Raw genomic sequence first — 20,028 nt, forward strand, 5'->3', positions numbered from 1 at the left:
TTCTGTGGATTCCATACCTGTGGATTTAGCCAACTAGGTTTCAAAAATATTCAGGAAAAAAAAAATTCCATTAAGTTCCAAAAAGTAAAACTTGAACTTGCCTCACACCAAGTGCTATGTTGAATCTATGTGAATGAAGTGATATGTAGGCATTGTATTAGGTATCATAAATAATCTAGAGATCATTTAAAGTATATGGGAGGATGTGTGTAGATTATATATACCAAGCCATTTTATTTAAGGGACTTGAGCATCCATGGATTATCTGCAAGTGTGTGGGGTCCTGGAACCAATACCACATGGATATCAAAGGATGACTAGTTAGTGTAGTGTACTATGTACATTGTGGGGCTAGACAGTTAGCTCAGTTGGTTAGAAAACAATGTTATAACACCAAGGTTGAGGTTCAGATTTCAGATCTCTGTACCAGCCAGCTGCCAAAAGGAAAAAAAAAAAAAAAAGAAAGAAAAAAGAAAAACCAAGAAATTGGACCCAGAAGATACTGGGCCCACATCAAGCAGAGTTAAGGGGAAAAAGTCCTCTGTTTAGTATTCATCAAAAGACTGGATGTGTTGTGAAAAATAGACCCCTCAAGAGTATCTGAACTTTTGCCAGAATTATGGTTTTAGGCAATCAAACACATATGACATAGTCACAAAAAGATTACTCAGTTTGGATTCAAAAGAACATCTTTAAAAACAGTACTCTATGATCCCAACAACAGTGACCTTGACGAAGCGGTATAAGAGTGGTTCTGTCAGCATGGGTATTCAGAGTTTCCTATCCTGGGTCCATGATCACTTGCTATTTAAAACCAGTCAACAAGGCTTTAAGCTACAAGTCTACGTGAAGATGCATTTTCGTTGGTGGAAGAGCTTGCATTTGGTCCAGTCGCATCTCTAGCTTGCCCAAGGCTTTTTTGACTTGGCTATGTCTCCCACAGCACAGTAGAATGGAAAGTTCACACCATATGGATACTTATCTGTAGGCTAAATGTTAAAAAAAAGAGAAAACAATTGAAACAACAAGGACGATTCTGCCAGCTGTTGGACTCTGTGCACTTATATCCTGAGTGAGCATGAGCTGAGAGCTGCAAATATGTGATTCTAGTGTTTGAAGGAAGGGCCCATACTACATCATTCCTAGACACAAATCAACTATTATTTTTCATCTGTTGCTCAACCCAAAAGACAGCATTCTGACCCTATGTTGGAAAAAAACCTGGGTGGGCAGAGCTGGTATCCAAAGTGGCTTATAAGTATGACTACAATTAATGTAGCACCTCTACCACTAAAGAGAGGGAGAAACTGGTCAAGGAATAGTAACAAGTGTTCCAATAACTGCTATGGTGGTGAGCCAGCTCTTAGTGAATGCTGAAAAAACATGATACTCATGACTGTCAGTCATGAACTTGAGGATTACAAACCTCAATGGCAGTACACTGAGAAAAAGGCTTTGTCTTCACAGTTTATTGTTCCAGAAAAGACAGCTTTCTGACCAAAGCCAATTCCAAACCAGCAAATGTTGATTTAACAGTTTTAGAAACTTCAGTAACCTTAAAGAAGTTGGAGTCATTTATGAAGAGGCAGCAAAATTCCACCGTTATAACTAAATTCATAGAAGAAAAATACTATATTCCCTAACAAGGTTTGCATGATAAAAGTAATCTTGACTAAATGAACTTTTGCCTTACAAAGTCAGGTTGTAACACCCTCCCAAATGCTACTCCATGACTCCACTATAGCCAGTCAATCCTCCCTTCACTGACCTTAACCTCACAGACCCCCTAAGCACCCCCCACCAGAAGAAACAACCCTCTCAACAAAACATACTCCCTGAAGTCCACAGCAGCTGAAATGTTTGCATCTCGTAGGCAGGATGCTCTTACCAAGTGAGTTGTAGACTTCTCTGGAGTTACGTTTGTTCCTAAATACATGTCAGGTGCACGTGGTACTGGGAATATGGAATTTAATTAAATACTCCAAAGTGCCAATGAAATACGAGTGCAAAAAGAAAATTCTTATGAAAACTTAATGAATGGCTCTGAAGAAAGTCCAGATAAGAGAGTCACAATCGAATTAGGCAAGGATAAAATGATTGTAAATGATTGTGGGGGAAATTGTAAAAATGTAGAGGGTTTCTGTCATCAGACTGCTTCACAGCGATCTCTAAACTCTCCGTCTATCTTAAAGAAATTCAACATGGAAATTCTAGATGAGGCTTTATGGGTGCGGTCTATGCAAGAAAGAATAAGAGAAACGACAATCTGTGAATCCAAATTCAAAGGAAAGGTTTTGGATCTACCTCAAAAGACTGGCTGCTCAGAAGAAAGTTTTCTTGCGAGCGACAAAGACTTGAAGGCTTGGAGAAGGCGTCGTGGTCGCCACCTACCGATAAGCAGGAGGTTGGGGAGGACGGCCGGCGTGGCCCGAATCTCCGGTGGTGGTGGGTGGGTGTGTGTTGGGGGGCTGCGGAGGGAATCACAAAACCACTCAATTTTGTGCTTTATACATAAACATCTAAAATCTCCGGACTCGGGTTTTTTAGACTTTCGAGTTTAAATTAGGTAAATAGGAATGTCTCACATTTTCGAAATTCAAGAGCTAATGAAAGTTGAGAAGCAAAAAATAATCGAGGGGAGGGATTTGAGTTAAGTTGCTTAGCGGTTGACAGAACAAAACAGGGACTACAAGTCAGGTTTTCTGTTCCCACTCCATGGCTTTTTCAATTCAACTTTCCTTCTAAATGTTAAGGTAGAGACGGGGTGGGCAACGTCTGGGGATGAGGGTTGTTCAAATAAAAACACAAACTTCCCCTCCTCTCGCCTGTCCCAAGTTGGGACAACAGTCTCTCTTGGCCGCTTTTGAAGCAAGTTTTGAAAACACTAACAGGAGTTCTTTGTGTCCCGGAGGGTGGTGCAGCCTAGAGGGACTCCCTTTGCGGAGCACTCAGGGCGACAGGCCGGCCTGGGGCTCCCCAGCCTCCGCCGTGTCCCGGCCTCGAAATTTGCAGGGAATCTCGGGTGCAAGAGTTAAGTCGGAGACGGGGACGACGGCTGGGGCCGGCTGGAGAGCGGCCGGGAGGAGGCTAGGGCCACCACCGGTCTAGATTTCCGTTCCTTCACCCCAGCTCCCCTCCCCCACCAGGGCGGCCGCGCAGGCCCCAGGTGCAGCCATGTTCTTGCTCCCACCACCCGCGCCTCCATTGACAGTCCTTGCCGGAGAAGGCCGGGCGCCGCGCTCGCCCCGTGCTCGGGCTCGAGGCTCGCCCGCGCGTGGCTTCCTGGGAGTTGTAGTCCGCCGCCCCCACCTTCGCGTTGGCGGGGCTGAACCCGAAACTACAACTCCCGCTGGGCGGTGCTGGGGGTGCGCACGCGCAGCGCGCCTTCGAGGAACAAAAAAAAAAAGAAAAAAAAAAAAAGGAGGAGGAGGGTGAGAGAGAAGCTCGGAGAGCAGAGAAAAGGGGCCACCGGTCGCCCCCCCGCTTCCCCGCACGCGCTCTCCAGCCGTGGCCTCCCGCCTGTCGCGGTTACCCCGGCCTCTCCCTCTGTCCCCGGTGATCGGATCAAGGCGCTGAGCGAGGCCCTGCCGGGGCGGCCATGCGGCGGTGACAGGAGCGCGGCCGAGACGCACGGGCCCCTCGCCCTCTCACCTCTTGCCCGCTCCCCAGCTCGCCTCCGCCGAGGCTGCTCCGCGGCGGCCGCAGCGCGCGCGCGGCCCACACTCGCCTCCCTTCGGCACCCCGGCCCTGGCGCTGCCTGAAGGCGGCCGCACTCGGGTGAGTCCCTCTCGTCTCATCCCCCGGCCCCCGCCCCCGCTTCGGTTGCCATTGCGAGCAGGGCTTTATTCGAGACTTTGCCCGGCCGGGGCCCGCACAGACAGGGGCCTGGGAACGGGGGTCGGCTGTGTGCGACGAGAGGGCCCCCCCCAACTGCACCCCACCCCAGGCCCCCGCCGGCCTTGGCAGCGGGCGCGATGAGGCGTTGGGGGTGGGGCGGGACGGACGCGGTCGCGGGGGACGACAGTTACACGCGCGCGCCGGTCTGCGCGTGGGGGAGGGGCGCGCGCGCCGGCCCGCGTGTTGGGGGGGGCGCCTCGCGAGTGCGGCCCGTTCGCGAGCGAGCCTGTGGGCTGCGCATGCCCCGCCTCGCTGATTGGCCGGCGCGGCGGTGCGGGGGCGCGCGCCGTGCCAGCCGGAGCCCTGGGGTCGCGCTCGCCCTGTGTATCTGGGGCTCCTGCGCCCGGGCAGCAGACGCGCTGGATTGGCCAGCCGGCGCGGGGGCGGTGCCGCACGCTGCCTGGTAACTGCGGCGGGCCGCGGGCGGGGCAGCAGCGCCGCCCCCTCCCCGCCCGCCCGCTCGCTCCCAGGTGGAGCCCGCAGTGGGCTTTGTCCCGGGCCGGCCTGCCCCGCGGGGCCTGTTCTTTGGGGGAAATAAACACAATGACCGGAAAGGGAAAACCTCAGCCTTAAGGCCATGAAAATAAACCGTCTGGTCTCGGCCAGCACCCAGGCGACGGGGTTAAAGAGGAGGAAGGAAAATGCAAAAGAAACACAAAAGCTCGGTCCTCCTTCCCGGTCGTCGCCCCTGTAATTTCTCTTATCTGAGTTTTGCCTTTTAATGAAGTTGTTTTCCTCCCCCTACGTTATGGTCTTGCGCTCGTCAGCAGCTGAAATTGTTCAGATGTGGGGTCTTGTTGGAGTAGTGAGGCTCCGTGCACACGTCTCACCTCTCTCTTAGGTTCAACTTTGTTGCAGACAATGGCTTGATAGGCCAGCTGTGCGAGACGGTAGTCTCCAGCCATCTGGGAACAAAAGGGGAAGTGAGTTTGCAAACGAGGAGGTGCAGGTAGAGTGCCCTGCGGAGGCCGTGTCTTTTCTCAGGCTGAGGCCTAGGATTTGGGATGATTGATTTCGTTTCCTGCTGCAGAATTTTGAGGGGTCAGCTCTCTTGCGCTCTCGCCTCGCCTGCTTCTTGGGATGCTGGCTCACACCCTTTGGGCTGGAATGATTCATCCTCTACAGGCTGTGGAAATCTTTCTTGCTCATATGCAGTCACTTCTCTAGGGCCATCTTTTACATTGTCTGGTTGGAATTTATTTCTTCTCAGTTCCCAGTCAACTTGTTCGCCCCTCCTGGAGGGCGCCTCATTTCCTCTGGGAGCGTGTACACTGTCCAGCCTCGTGCCCAGGTGTTAAACTCAGAGGGCAGGGGTGAAGCCTTTCTGCCCTTGTCTTTCTCCTTCCACTCCCGCTTCCAGCCTGCCGTCGTCAAAATACCTTGATGTAGGGTAACGACAGGTAGCACTCGAGTGTGTCTTCTGTGCCAGGCATGGCTCTTAAGCCCTTTACGTATATTTTTCTTATTTAATCTTCGTAACAACCGCGTAATTCCGTTTTACAGGTGAGGAACAAGCCTAGAGACGTTGGGTAGTGTACTCTTGCTTACCCAGCAAATGAACCTGGGCAGCTTGACTCTTAACCCCTAAGCCAGGGGTTCTCAGACTTCAGCGCGCGTCGGCGTCCCCTGGAGGGCTGGTTTCTTCGCCCCACTGCAGTGATGCAGATTCTGCCTGTCTGGGCTGGGGCCCGAGAATCTGCATTTCTTAAAGTTCTCAGGTGGTGTCGATGGTTGCTTCTCCCAGGATGGCACTTTGAGAACCATTGATAGTGGCGCAAGATTAAGCGAGGGAGAGGTATTCTAGATGTTTGCTTCATTACTTTAAAACTCGATCTTAGAGAAAAAATTCGGACAGCTTACTGTAAATTGGTTGGAAAGCTGGCTGAGAGTTAAGAATTTGTTTATTAGCCATGATCACAAAATTAAAAGTTTAATAAATCTCCAGTTTCGATAGGGGCCATGGATTTAAGTGCAGAATAAAACTGGAAATCTAAATAATCTAGGCCTTTTTTTCTTTCTCATTCGTTTATTCACGCACAGGCATTTGTTCTGTTCTCTGAGAGAGGACTAAAGCACACCCAAACCTTTCCTGTTACTACTGGTGACCAGCTGTTTGCACTACCTTCCTTCCACCTAATTCATTTCTACTATTTGTTTCATTCTTTATGGAAAACAAGTCTTTTTAAACATTGCAATTAACAATCGTGGTATAATTAACATGAAATTGTCTTACCACTGGCTTAAATAGATGGTGATCAAATCATTTTTATGTATGTCTAAGGGAAAGCAATTTTTGAAGAGCTGTTTGAGAATCTACTCTGAGAACAGTATTTCACTTTTTGGAAATGTGTTTGAGACATTTTACCTGAAAGATAATTGCCAAGAATCATTAATAGCAATCTACTAAAGATCGTTGGTAGCATTTTTCTTCAAAAATTGTATATATTAGGGTTAAGCTTACTCATTGTTAATAACTGAAAGTAAGTAGGAAATGCAGTTAATCAGTTGCTCATAATAATTATAGAGTTGAGATTCCTTGTGATCAGCAGGCTTAAAATGGCAGCATAGCAATATAAGGAATAATTCTCAGTTAACCAAAGTGTGGCTGAGGCTACCTGCCTGAGGGACTAAAATTAATTCGTATTTTACAGGATGTATATATACTGTAAAAAATAATGTGGATAAATCATAAGAAGTGATAAAAAGTATTATCTTGATATTCATTCTCCATTCTTTCCTCTTTTATCATTTTCTTTCTAGTCTGTCCTTTACTGGAATTCTCTCCTGCAGTTTTCTTGTCTCTTTGTTCCTGCAGTCCTGGTCTTGGTATTTCTTGCTTGTTTCTGGCACTACTAATCTGCTTTTGCCTAATGAAAAAGTTCATTGTAGCCAGGGATTGTCAGAGGTGTTGGAAGATTGGCTCATTATCAAGTTGTAACTTGAATTAAAAATATATAGGATTTTTTAAAAATTAGTTTATTTAAAAAGTATATTCAAGCTGTTGACATACTCATTGCCTACTTTAATAATTGTCAGGGAAAAGTGATATGGAGTAAGGAGATGCTTTTTAAAAATTGTTCATAGACTTCTGTAAAATACAGGATAAATTAAAGTTATTATAACTGAAAAAAAGTATATGTGGGTGGCAAAACAAGTTTATAATTGAGAGAGGGTTTATCACCCTGTGGACGCAGGTTCTGAGGTCAGACTGGCTGGATTCAAACCCTGGCTCTTGCCATTTCCTGGCTGTGTTACCTTGGGCAGTTTACTTCACATCTTTATGTCTGTTTCTCCATTTTAAAAAATGAGGAAGGTGGTAATAGAACTTGTTTCTCTTTTTAGGGTGTTGTGAGGATTGAATGAATTAAAGTGCTTAGGATGGTAAGCATACAAGAAATATTAGCATAAGAATACTGTGATAAATACTTTTAGGAAATTAAGTTTTCTGAGGAAGTAAAATTTCTACTAGTAATACTGACTGCAGTGTTAATCTCCACAAACTCGAGGGTATAACTCTGTGAGGGTAAGGACTGTTCACTGAGATTTTTCCCTTGTGACTGTTACATTATTTTTGTAGTATGGCAAAGGAAATGCTTTTTTTAAAGTACTGTAGGTGATTATATTATGGTGTAATTGGAGAAGCAGAGTGGTGAAGAGTTTGGTCCTATTTAGGGTATCTGGTTAATAGAGCCTATGCATTTGTATAATAGAGACTAATCATGTCTGCTTTGTAAATAGTAAATTTATAATGGAAAAATAGCATTCTGGAATTGGTTGCCCAACACATAGGTTTACTCCATTTATTTCCTATCTTAAGCTATCACAGGTTTTAGAGGTATTGTCTTCTTTCCCCAGTGGGGATGTTGAGATAAATTGATATAGAAAAGAGGGTAAGGAGTTAAGGGGAAATTGCAGTTTCTTTGCCTCTCTAGAGCAATTAAAGAGCTAAAGAAAAGCTTGGCTATCTTATTTGTGGTCATGCCTCACTCACTTAAATGTTTTTATTAGAAATTGACAGTTTGGTTGATGAAACCTGTGAAAACTTTGTTGTACATGTTTTTTGTCTTTTTTGTTTTGTTTGGCAGCTGGCCGTTACTGGGATGGGAACCCTTGACCTTGGTGTTATGACACTGCACTGTAACCAGCTGAGCTCACCAGCCAGCCCCTTATGTATCATTTTTTATAAAGGATTTGTTATATCTAGATACAGCTCTTACTATTTACTGTAACATAAATGTGAGTAGAATTTTATCTTGGTTAAGTTTAAAGACCAAAATTGGTTTCATGAAAATAAACGAGGTATTGGAACTGAACTAAAGTTAATAACTGGTCTTGGCCTTAGACTTTAAAACATTTAAGTTACATTATTTCAACTGTGGAATGATAATTTGACAGAGGAGGATGATTGCATATAGTATGTCCACATGAGAAAATGGCAGCGAATTTGACCACCCTTCAAGGAGGTCCATTAGCTTCACTCCTTCCTCCTGTTCTTTTTTCTTTTTCGTTTTTGCCATCCTAAGCATTTTTAAAGTGATATTAATTACATTTGCAGTGTTATACAACCATCACCATGATTCTATTTCTAAAGCTCTTATCACCCCAAACAGAAACTCTCTGTGCTGTTTAAACAATAACTCTTCATTCCTCCCTCCCCATCCCCTACTAACCTTTAGTCTGTTTTCTGTCTCTATGAATTTCCCTGTTCCAGATATGTCATACAAGTGGAATTATACAATATATGTTCTTTTGTGTCTACTTATTTCACATAGCATGATTTTTTCAAAGTTCATCCATGTTGTATAGCATATATCAAAACTTCGTTCTTTTTTTAAGGCTTAAAAATATCCTTTTGTGAGTATATGCCATATTTTGTTTATCCATTCATCTGTTGGATTATTTCCACCTTTTGGCTATTGTGAATAATGCGGCTGTGAACATTGGTGTACAAGTATCTTGAGTCAGTTTTCAAATCTTGTAATATTTAGGAGTAGGAATTTGCAGTGTCAGTTTTTTCTTTTTAATCCCTTCCTCAGGACAGAAGAATTTGGATGGATCTGAACAAATCTCTCACTAGAGGAATAAATTTTTGTCTGCCATTTCCTTCATGAACATCTCTTTCAGCATCTTTCAAGTGGTTCCTTATAGTGATTTTTTTTTCTTATTGTGGTAAAAACATAAACAACACAAAACTTACCATTTTAAACCATTTTTAAGTGTACAGTTCAGTGGCATTAAATACATTCACATTGTGGTGTAACAGTCACCATGCATCTATCCCCAGAACTTTTTCACCATTCCAAACTGAGACCCTCTTTCCTCCTGTCTGTCCCTGACGCTCACCATCCTGTTTTTTGTCTTCATAAATGACTGCTCTAAATACCTTATATAAATGGAATTATACAATATTTATCCTTTGTGACTGGCTTATTTCACTTAGTATATCTTCAGGGTTCATCCATGTATCAGAATTTCCTTCCTTTTTAATCCTTTTAGTGATTTTTTTCTTTTTGGTGGCTGGCTGGTATGAGGATCTGAACTGTTGACCTTTTTTGTTATGACACTGCATTCTAATCAAGTGAGCTAACTGGCCAGCCCCTTATGGTGATTATGGAGGTTTTTGTTTTTTAGTATTGGAAAAGAAATTATGTGTGTATGTGTTTAAGTACTGTATATGATTATATTATGGTTTAATTGGAGAAGCAGAGAGTAGTGAAGAGTTTGTTTGTATTGAGGATATCTGGTTAAAATGAGCCCTGGTTAGTATACAGATACTGTGAAGTTTTATGATTGTATAGGTCAATACTTTTGAGAATTGCTGTACGTGATTTGATCCCATTTGCATCCACAGTCTTTAGAGATCACAGAATTTTTTTTTTACATTAAGTTAAAAATTGTTTTCTGTAGATTGTGGATTTTTTGTCATGGTTGTTTCGTAAAGCTTTTAGAGTAGGGTTTCTAGGGCATATTGTAAAACAGTGGGGTAGTCACTCTACCCAACTAGGTATTAACTGTTTGATTCTATTTTATAATTTTTTTCTTTATGTATTTATAGCCTTATCTTCAGGAAAAACAGTCTCCAGCAAAATGAGTATTGGATCTATTGTTCATTATCAGTCTTCTATATTTTAGGCTTTGGAAAGGAAGGGGTGCTTTATTATATTTGGAACAGTAATCATTTATTCATTTATTCAGCTCACTGACAGCCTCATCATGTGGGGCACCTGGAACAGGATCTACTTCTTGGAAAATACCGGCATGGGCAGATCATATTGTTTGTTGAGAGCTTCAGGATAAAGAATATTTAATTGTGTATCCAGTCTAGTATACTTTTTTTTTTAAAAAAGATACTTGGAGTAAGGTGACTATTTTAACTTAAATTTTAAAATGTAGTCTTTAAGGAGTAGATTTAACATTATCAAGTTTTCGTGCGTGCTCCTACAAAGGTGCACATGCTTTATTTCAAAAAGCAGTGTTTCCTGCAACAAGCCCAGCAGCGACCGCCAAGCTGCTGCAGGAAGTGATCTGGGTTCCCGAGCTGGAATGGTGGGGGGGCGAGGGCTTTTGCAGTACACCCCTGACATCTGCATCCAGCCTGGCAATGACCAAGCCATGGCTGGAAGCCCTTCTTCCCCCCTCCCCCACGTCCCCTGTGGGAATGAGGGGGGTGCCACGGGCCTCAATCCAGCCCCCCCTCCCCTCACATTTTCTTCCCCTTCCCCCTCCCTCTTCCTCCCCACTGCCCAACTGCTCCACAGCAGCATCCTAGAATGTAAAAAAAATATTAATAAAACTACGTTTTCTTTAAAAAAAAAAAAAAAAGCAGTGTTTTATTTTGACACCTTCCTGATTAATTTTTCTGCTCCATCAGAAAATAAGTTATTTTATTTAGCAGTTTTAATTAAAGCAGGTAGTTGGGAAAATAGGACATTTTCAATTTATCAGGCTTGGATTTGGAGAGTTTATATGTAAATAAGTAGACACATATGCGTGTATTTTTAAAATAACTGATTTTAGCAGTTTTAATTTTAAATACTTACCTAATTTACTGAATGCTTTTGCAGAGCACTTTGTCACATTCTTATGTACATGCTGGTAACCACCTTGTAAGGTAAGTACACAGATTATTGTCATTTTCCAGACTAGTCAATTTGAGTTAGGAAAAATATAGTATTGCAGACGGGACTTGAATTCAGAGCATTTGCCTGATTTCAAAGCTGACATTCATAATAGCTTTGCTCTGTTGCTTGCCTTATGTGAACAGGGCATTTAAAAAAATAAAGATGGACTTACAGATAATAGCTACTTGATTTTCATTTCCTCTTCCAAATGATTTCTTCAGAACTAAATGATGTTTTAAATTTGGAGTAAAAGGGACACATTCTCTGTGTGTTGGCAGAGCAAGCTGCTGCTGTTAAAAATTTGGACTATCAATTTAAAAGTATAATTAATATATATGCAAAATTTTTCTCTTAAACTGGTAGTGCCAGGAAAAGTTGTAGGTCTTCATGAATAGCTGATAAGATTTTTGTTTGTTAAGGATATTGTTTTAAGGACATTGGCTACTGATCTCAGAGTTGAACTTGTGATCCACCAATTGAGCAGATCCTTTCTTTATTTTGTCTATTTTTTCTTTTTATAAAAATAAAATTTAGCTATTTTTGTTAGCTATCTCAAGGCTTTTTTTTTTCCTCTAAATGAAATGGGGTGAACAGGGTATAAAGTTTTATGTATGAGTATAACACAGTTGCAAATTATTTCGAATCTTAACCCTTCAAATATACTTTGTTTCTTGAGGGATCATTTGGTATTTACTGAAATAATTACCAGTTTTATTTTAACAGGTAGAAATGAAGAGTTAACTATCTTAAAATGTCTGCATAACCTGCTGTAAAAATTTTAAAGCCCGGATTGGAAAATCAGTCTTAATTAAAAGTTTGGCTTAGACTTTTCTAATTTTATTTCTAAGCATTTGCCATTATACATATTTTCTAAAAAAATTAAAGTCAATGGAACAAAAATTGGTTCTCTGGTTCTGTTTCTTCTGTCCGCTGAAATTTATTGTATATGTTAATATACATTAGTATAAATTGTGGTACTTTATATCCTGCTGTTAAACATTTGTAAAACAGAGAACTTCTGGATGAAATACAACCCTAATTTATTTCCCTTTGGAAAATACCTATTAAGCCTGTGGAGATGAGCTCTTAGAAATTTGAATTAAAATATTCTTCTGTGTCAGTAAGCAAGGAAATTAGAAATCCTGGGAGTTACAGGTCCTAGTATAGTCTCTGGTGAACTGATCTTATCCAGACTATTATGTACAGTTGGGACATTGCTGGTACAAACTAGAAGATGGTGAGGCTAAGGAATGTTTTAGAAATTATATTGTAGATAGATAAATCACAGGACAAACTGGTATGTTTAGTTTGGAGAAACAAAGAATTCTGGAAGGAGCACAATGCATTTAAATGGCTTTTTTAGAAGTCTCTTCTAGGAGGTAGAGGTGACAGATTTTGATTCATTACAGGGATTCATTTTAAACTAGTCCGGTAATAGAAAATTGTTACTTTAAAAATTTAAATTGTTACTGAGATACCATCTCAACCCAGTTAAGATGGCTAATATCTAAAAGACTGTGAACGATAAATGCTGGTGAGGTTGTGGAGAAAAAGGAACTCTCATACATTGTTGGTGGGACTGCAAAATGGTGCAGCCTCTATGGAAAATGGTATGGAGGTTCCTCAAACAATTGCAGATAGATCTACCATACGACCCAGCCATCCCACTGCTGGGAATATACTGAGAGGAATGGAAATCATCAAGTCGAAGGTATACCTGTTCCCCAATGTTCATCGCACCACTCTTTACAATAGCTAAGAGTTGGAACCAGCCCAAATGTCCATCATCAGATGAGTGGATACGCAAAATGTGGTATATCTACACAACGGAATACTACTCTGCTATAAAAATGAATGAAATACTGCCATTTGCAACGACATGGATGGACCTAAAGAAAATTATATTAAGTGAAACAAGTCAGGCACAGAAAGAGAAAAATCACATGTTCTCACTTATTTGTGGGAGCTAAAAATAAATAAATGCACAAAAAAAACAGGAGGGGAAGCATGCTCTCTATTGGAGGGTATGTCAAAGCTGCAGAGGGTTGGGCTAGAATATCAATGACAATACTAATAATGTTTTTTGAAAATTTATGAGTTGCAGTTCTAAGCACTACCGGCATTAACACATTTAATCCTCCCAGCAATCCTGTGAGGTGAGGAAGGTTTTGTTATGAGTCCCATTTCATGGTTAAGGAGAATGAGGCTCGTAATCTGAACAACCTGGTAAGGGACAGTTTTGATTAAAAACTAGGCAGTTGGATTCAGAGCCCAAACTTTTAACCAAGTTTCACTAATTGTTACTTCTGTTGTTCTTAAGTTAGTGTTTTAAGTATAGATAATGATATTAACTGATAAATTTGAGGACGTGGCATTGTCTTTAGTAATTTTACTTATAAAATTAATAAACAAGGTATCTATAAGATTGAAAAGTAAGATAAAATTACGACTTATAAGAGGGTACTTCCGAAAGTTCCTACTGGCCAGTTGCCACACACAAAAAAAAAGTTCATAGAAAAATAGAATCAAAAGATAATGTGAATCTTTCCATGAACTTTTTGAAGTACCCTCATACATGCTAGCTAGTGATCTATATTGATAGCGTTCAGAATGGCTAAATTTCAGTATTGGGAGAAATAAATCAGCCAGAAGCCTAGTATTACGTGCAGCGATCACCCGGATTACAGATTGACAGTCCAAATAAATACCGTCCAAATTAAAAAACTGATTTACCTGTTAATGCACATCTGTACAGAGATTTTATTTGATAATCTTTAGCTAAAGAAGTGTGCATTTTTGCACTTTTAGACATATTTACCTTCATAAATCTCCAGTTCATTCTTAAAATGCAATAAGAAAAACAGTCCATCTCCAGCTTCAATTAGCTAGACAAATTGTAATCAGTAGTTTACTATTTAAATTCGTTTCCTCTTCTTCCAATTCTAACATTCTGCCTTTTGTCACAGGTACAAACAAAGCAGCAAAAGTAGAAAAAAATTTAATTAGCTTATTAGTACATGTACTTAATGCTTTAGAAATTATTTTGAAGCACTTTTTTTGTGTGTGAGTGTGTGTGTGTGTGTGTGTGACCGGTAAGGGGATCGCAACCCTTGGTGTGGTGTCGCCCACACCGTGCTCAACCAGTGAGCACACCGGCCGGCCATCCCTATATAGGATACGAACCCGCGGCCTTGGCACTCCCAGCGCCGCACTCTCCCGAGTGAGCCACGGGGTCGGCCCTTGAAGCACTTTTAAACTTGTGAAATAGTAGAGCAGCAAACAAAAATAGCCCACATACCCTTCACCCAGAGAGTCCCATTAAGGTTTTGCCAAATATCTCGATGATGGATGTCTTTTATAGCAAAGAATCTAATCCAGGATCACATTTTCTCCCAGTTTTCTTGTCTCTCTAATATAATTCATTTCCAAACAGTTTCTTTAGTCTTTTGAGTTTCATCCCCTTGATCTTATCGAAGATGGTAGGGCAGTCATTTTATAGAGTGTCTCTCAACTAGGGTTTGTCCAGTGCCTCCTCATGATTAGACTCAGGTTGATTATTTTGGGCAGGAAGATCATTGTTTTCATTGCATTCTGTTTGGTGGAACATGATGTTTATTTGCCTGGAAACTAGTGTTAACTTTGATGACTTGGTTAAGATGGTGTGTGCCATCTTTGCCTTTGTTAATAAATATTTTGTGTGGCAGTGCTTTGGGACAATGAAAATATCTTGTCTTTCTAGTACCGAATAGGAATCTTGTGGAGTATGCATAAAGCAAATGTACTTCACAGGGCCTGGATTTCCAAAACCTTGTAGTTTCAAATACTGACCTTGAAAAGGACAGAAAAAGTTCCCTAGGCTATAGTCTCTGTTGTAAGATAAAGAATTGTAACACAGCAGGGTTGCTGGCTCAAAGACAGACAGGTTACTGGTTGATATGTAAAGATACTGGGAAATTGCTGTAAGAAGAGAATGTTTGCTAAAATCAAGCTTTTGTTGCAAATTGCATTATGGAAGGTCACCTTGCCTGTCTTACTGAATGTTACCAGCTTCTGTTATTAAACTTGTTAAACTGTACTTAGCAAAAACCCCACCTATTTTTTCTTCCTGTAACTTCCTGGTCTGGAGAATAAATGCAGGAAGAGAACCCCAATTTGGGGTTAATTTCCCAAATGGAAGGAATGCCTCTCTCTTGAGGGTCCTGGGAGATCAACCCCTTTTCGGGGCTTTTCACTGCTCAGAAGAGATGGGCTTTGAGTGATCTTTGGTGGCTCTGTCACCCAGGGAAAAAGGGGTAACAAATCCATGGGAGGCAAAGCAACAGAATCCTATTTCTTTTTCTCTGAGAGGATGGAAATTTGGGGCAGGGGTGAAGGTTAATGCGTGGTTTTAAATCCCATTATAGTTGTTGTCTAAGTCCTTGAAAACTTAATGTTTTTCTGAAATTTAAGTATTGTGGATAATGGAATTTGAAAAATGCTTAAAATTGGATTAAATTTTACGGTGTATTGTGTTGCTTGAAAGAGAATGGTGAATTAAGAGCATGTAGTTAGTTTGAGAGATCTGGACTTTATTCTTAGTAATTCTGTAATCTTGGGCAATTTATATTATTTTACAAGTTATCAGCTGTTCTTACCTTTAAAAAAAGGTTTGTTTTGTAAATTGTGTCAGATGTCAGCCTTTTATAATAAACACATCAGGATACTAAGTTAATTTCTTTGGTGTCATTCGAAAGACAGACTAGTAAGGTCACAAACTACCTTGAACACATTTCAAGTGAAAAATTTTAAAGGGCTGGCCATCTAGCTCAGTTGGTTAGAGAGTGGTGCTGATAACACCAAGGTCCAGGGTTTCATCCTTGTTAACTGTCAGTTGCTGGGGGGAAAAAAAGAGAGAAAAATTAACACACTCTCTGTGGAAGTTACTGAGTAGACATAATTAGAACATATGGTAGTAGATTGAAAAAATTAACACATTTATAAATTCTGTGTTCACAGTCTGACCTGATTGTATTAAAGTATACTGATGTTTTAGGGATAAAAAAGTTTGCTTCTGGAAAACAGATTATTTGGCTTTTAGTCCTTAGTATTTATAGGTATTAAGTACTATCAATTTCAGAGGTAGAAAGACGTAGGCAGCCTAAAAGATTGCCAGAATATAGTTTTACATGAAAACCTAATTTTAATGCAACTAAATTCTTTTGTAGGTTGTGTCAGCTGATAAAATGTTAGATACTTTTCATTTATTTATTTTAGGTACCATTTTAGGACAAAATGTGTAACATCTCTCTCTCTCTCTCTCTTTTTTTTTTTTTTTTTTTTGCTGTTGGCCAATACGGGGATCCGATGTGTAACATCTCTCTCTCTCTCTCTTTTTTTTTTTTTTTTTTTTGCTGTTGGCCAATACGGGGATCCGGACCATGATCTTGAGATTATAAGGCTGTACTCTTAACCAACTGAGCTAACTGGCCAGCCCTAAAATTGTAACATCTTACGTGATGAATTTTTAACCTTTTCTTAATACTCATAGTTTTGAAGAAATTACTTTTATAAATATGAATTTAAATTTAAAGTTTTGAGACCTCATTTTACTTTTTCTTTAAAATTAAGTGATATTTGGAATTATTTTATACTTCTCACTGAAGATGTTTCTGTTGGTTTATATATTCAAGATTATAATGGTGCCTTTAGTCATTTAATTTTGTCGAAACTTGGCTTTAGTGGCTCTTAAAAAAATGAATTTGGGAAATTTGAGTTTTACAGTTTTATTTACCTCATATACAAGACCTCAAAGAATGAAGACGACTGAAGACACCAGAAAACCAAGAGAGAAATAGTTTATCTTAAATACTGGCCCAGGAAAAAAAGCATCCACAAGCACTGGGAAATCACACTGCATCTTTTGGAGTGGGGTCAAAAAGTTAACTTTGAACAGAAGATTTTTCTGGTAGAAGTGTTCCTTCCCCACTACAAATTCTTAAGCCTGTTGAATAATTACAGAATTGAATATTATTACTTGTTCTAAATACTGTCTGTACTCTTTCATGGACAATATCCTAGTGGTGGGTATTTTTAGCTAATTTTGAAGGTTTTCTCAATTTTTGTGTTTGTTTGTTTGTTTGTTTTGATGGCTGGCCAATTGTGGAGGATCCAGACCTTTGACCTTGGTGTTGTAACACCCTGCTCTGACCAACTGAGCTAACCTGTGACCCCTCTCAGGTTTTATTCATCCAAGTATCTGGAGTTTAGTGATTATTGTTCTTGTGCATAACCTTGAGTTAGGAAAGTTACTAATTTTTGAAATATTAAGGTTTATTTCACTTTAAATGTGCAGGGTAGATCTTAATTGCTTATTACAAGTAAAAATAACTTGAAAGCCTTAGTCTGCAGAAATTTGTGCAGAATAAAATAAGATACTAATGGACCTGGTGTCTCTGGTCAGTTTAAATTCATTCCTCCTAGTTGAGGAGTCTTCAGGTGGTGAGTCCAAGATTTTACTAACTTAAGCTGTTGTATAAACTGATGGCTGTCTTCCATTGTTAGAAGAGATAGGTTTGCCTGACAGTGCCTGTCAGCAGTGTTTTGTGATGTAAGCAGTGTGTTCATCTAGATAACTGGTCTGTAACCCGTTCATATTTTTATTCTTTAAACCAAATCCCTTATTTTCATAGAATGCGACTAATGGTGCTATATAAAGTTCTCTTCAGTGTTCATTATAATCTTTGCTTTATAGACAAAAAGGATATACATTTTTGCTTTAGTTTGTTTATGATGAGTGGCATTGATTTACTGGAGATTGCCCAGTATTACAGTTCTGATCACTCTGTTATTATTTACCTTGTGTTCATTCTCTTTTTTAAATCTGCCTTTTTTTGATCGTTATTGTGTATGAAAGAGATAATGGAATTTGGAGATACAGGTTCTAGTCCTGTATATGTAATCTTAGCAAGACAGAGCTAATTTTTCCGGGTTGGGCTTGCTCATTTATAAAATAATAGAACAAGGAGGTTGAGCTAAAATATCTTGAACTTTCTTCTTGGTCTAAGATTGTATGTTACAAGTTTGAAATGGAAAGATGCTTGTTGAAGATAATACAATAGCACAAAAAAGAAACGGCCGGAAGATGATGAAAAAAAAAGAAGAGATGAGTGTTATGGTACCTCCCCTGCTTATCAGTCTCACCTGAACCTTGTTTTGAAGCAGAAATTTATTGAAAATTCAGAAGTATTTTAGGAGAACAGCATGATCAAAAATACTAAGAACCACAGTTTTCGTTAGAGCAATGATAGCATTGTGTGAAAAACTTCAAGAGCTCTCCTTCTCTGACTCATTAAAAAATACCCATTTTTGTTCTGTCCGGTATTAGAAGCAAGGATCAATAAATTGAAGCAAATATGGTCAGAAAAAAAAAATTTTATATGGAATTAATTATTGGCTTATTTTGAGGTGGAACAGATCATAACAGCAATAATATAGGTAAACCTAATCCTAATAGATCTCCAACAAGAAATAGAAGAATTTAAAGAATGGCTGGAGTCTGTTTTCAGAGATAAAGAAAGGTGTCACATCTATTAAATAATAGCCGACCAGAATAAAAGATAAAAACATGAGACAGCAATTAAGTTCATCTTTTTTGTTTTGTTTTTGGTGGCTGGCTGGTATGAGGATTGACCCTTGACCTTAGTGTTATAAATCCATGCTCTGACCAACTGAGCTAACCAGTTAGCCCTTAAGTTCATCATTGAAACTCCAAGCAGAATTAAAATCAAGGGGACAAAAGATGAAATCAAAAAACATTCAGAATGGGAGAGTTAAGGAAATATAAAACACAGGAAAGTAGCAGACTCGGGTAGCTATTTTTGTGCCTCTGTTATGCCTTCTTGTCCCTCTTCTGGTAACAGTGTCCTGCCTTGCCTTTTGAGTAGCTGCCTGCTTTTTGTTCAGTGTGGTTCTAGCTAGACTGTTAATCACAGTGTATCCCATAATCTAGTTCTGACTAGCCATAGTAATGGGGCTTGGGGCGGGCTTATGACACAGGGCCCAGAAGTTTTGTGCAAGTAGTAGCAGGAAGAGATGATGGTCTTTTGCCTTTGGGATCACAGTGCAGGAGTGTGGTAAGCTTAAAGATGCATGTGGCTGTTATGTCTGTCTGAGGGAAGAAACTCATCTGCTCAAGGAGAAGTAAGGCCCTCAGGGAGGGAGTAGAGAGAATCCTAGAGATATATTTTGTTTTTGGATCTAGCTGTATGTGGTGTCAGTGTAACTTTTAGACTTAATTAAATGAAGCAATAAAAATTCTTTTTCTTGATCTGGTTTGAATTGGGAATTTGTAACCTTGCACTCCAAGATAGTTCTGGCTAATTCATAAATTGTTCTTGAGAATAAAGAATATGTAACATATGGATACCAGAGTTGGTGGTGATAGTCACTTCTACTGAAAACAACTAAGAGTGTTCTAAAATTATAAAACAAAACTTTTGTAAAAACACCAAAATGTTGACAAGATAGGAATTTCAAAGGGCTAATATTGAAAGGCTAATATTAAAAGGAAAATGGGAACTCAGGTAATAGAAATGGGAATTGCTTTTGTCCTGTGTATTAGTCCATTTCTGTTGCTTATAACAAGATACTTGAACTGGGTAATTTATAAGAAAATGAAATTTATTGCACAGTTTCAGAGGCTGGGAAGTCCAAAGTCTGGGGAACACATCTGGTGAGAGGGCCTTCTTGGTGGCAACAGTGCTCCAGGGGTCTCACATGGCAGAAGTGGCAGAGCAGAGAAAGACTAACCTCTCAAGTTCTCTTCTTTTAAAGCTCTCAGAATTGTGTCCCTGAAACCACTAGGCATGGTCCTCAGAATCTAACCACCTCTTCAAAGCCCTGCCTTTCAATTATCGTAATAGGATGTCCCACCCTCTTAACCTTGTCACAGTGGGGATCGGGGATCAAGCTATTAATACATAAAACTTGAGGGACACAAGCCATATCACCCTGATGGCAAAAATTTCACATT

At 40.1% G+C, this 20,028-nt stretch overlaps 1 protein-coding gene across 1 annotated transcript in view; it reads left to right on the plus strand.

Annotated features, from left to right (window-relative positions):
- The first annotated feature begins 3,422 nt into the window (after window positions 1-3,422).
- Window positions 3,423-20,028, plus strand: part of GTF2I (general transcription factor IIi) — a 94,136-nt gene continuing 77,530 nt past the window's right edge. Inside the window, exon 1 of the mRNA XM_063088838.1 lies at window positions 3,423-3,777. The gene's annotated coding sequence lies outside the window, so the exon portion shown is untranslated. The remainder of the gene's footprint in view (window positions 3,778-20,028) is intronic.

Source organism: Cynocephalus volans, chromosome 3 (genome assembly GCF_027409185.1).
Source record: "Cynocephalus volans isolate mCynVol1 chromosome 3, mCynVol1.pri, whole genome shotgun sequence".
Taxonomy (NCBI): Eukaryota; Metazoa; Chordata; class Mammalia; order Dermoptera; family Cynocephalidae; genus Cynocephalus; species Cynocephalus volans.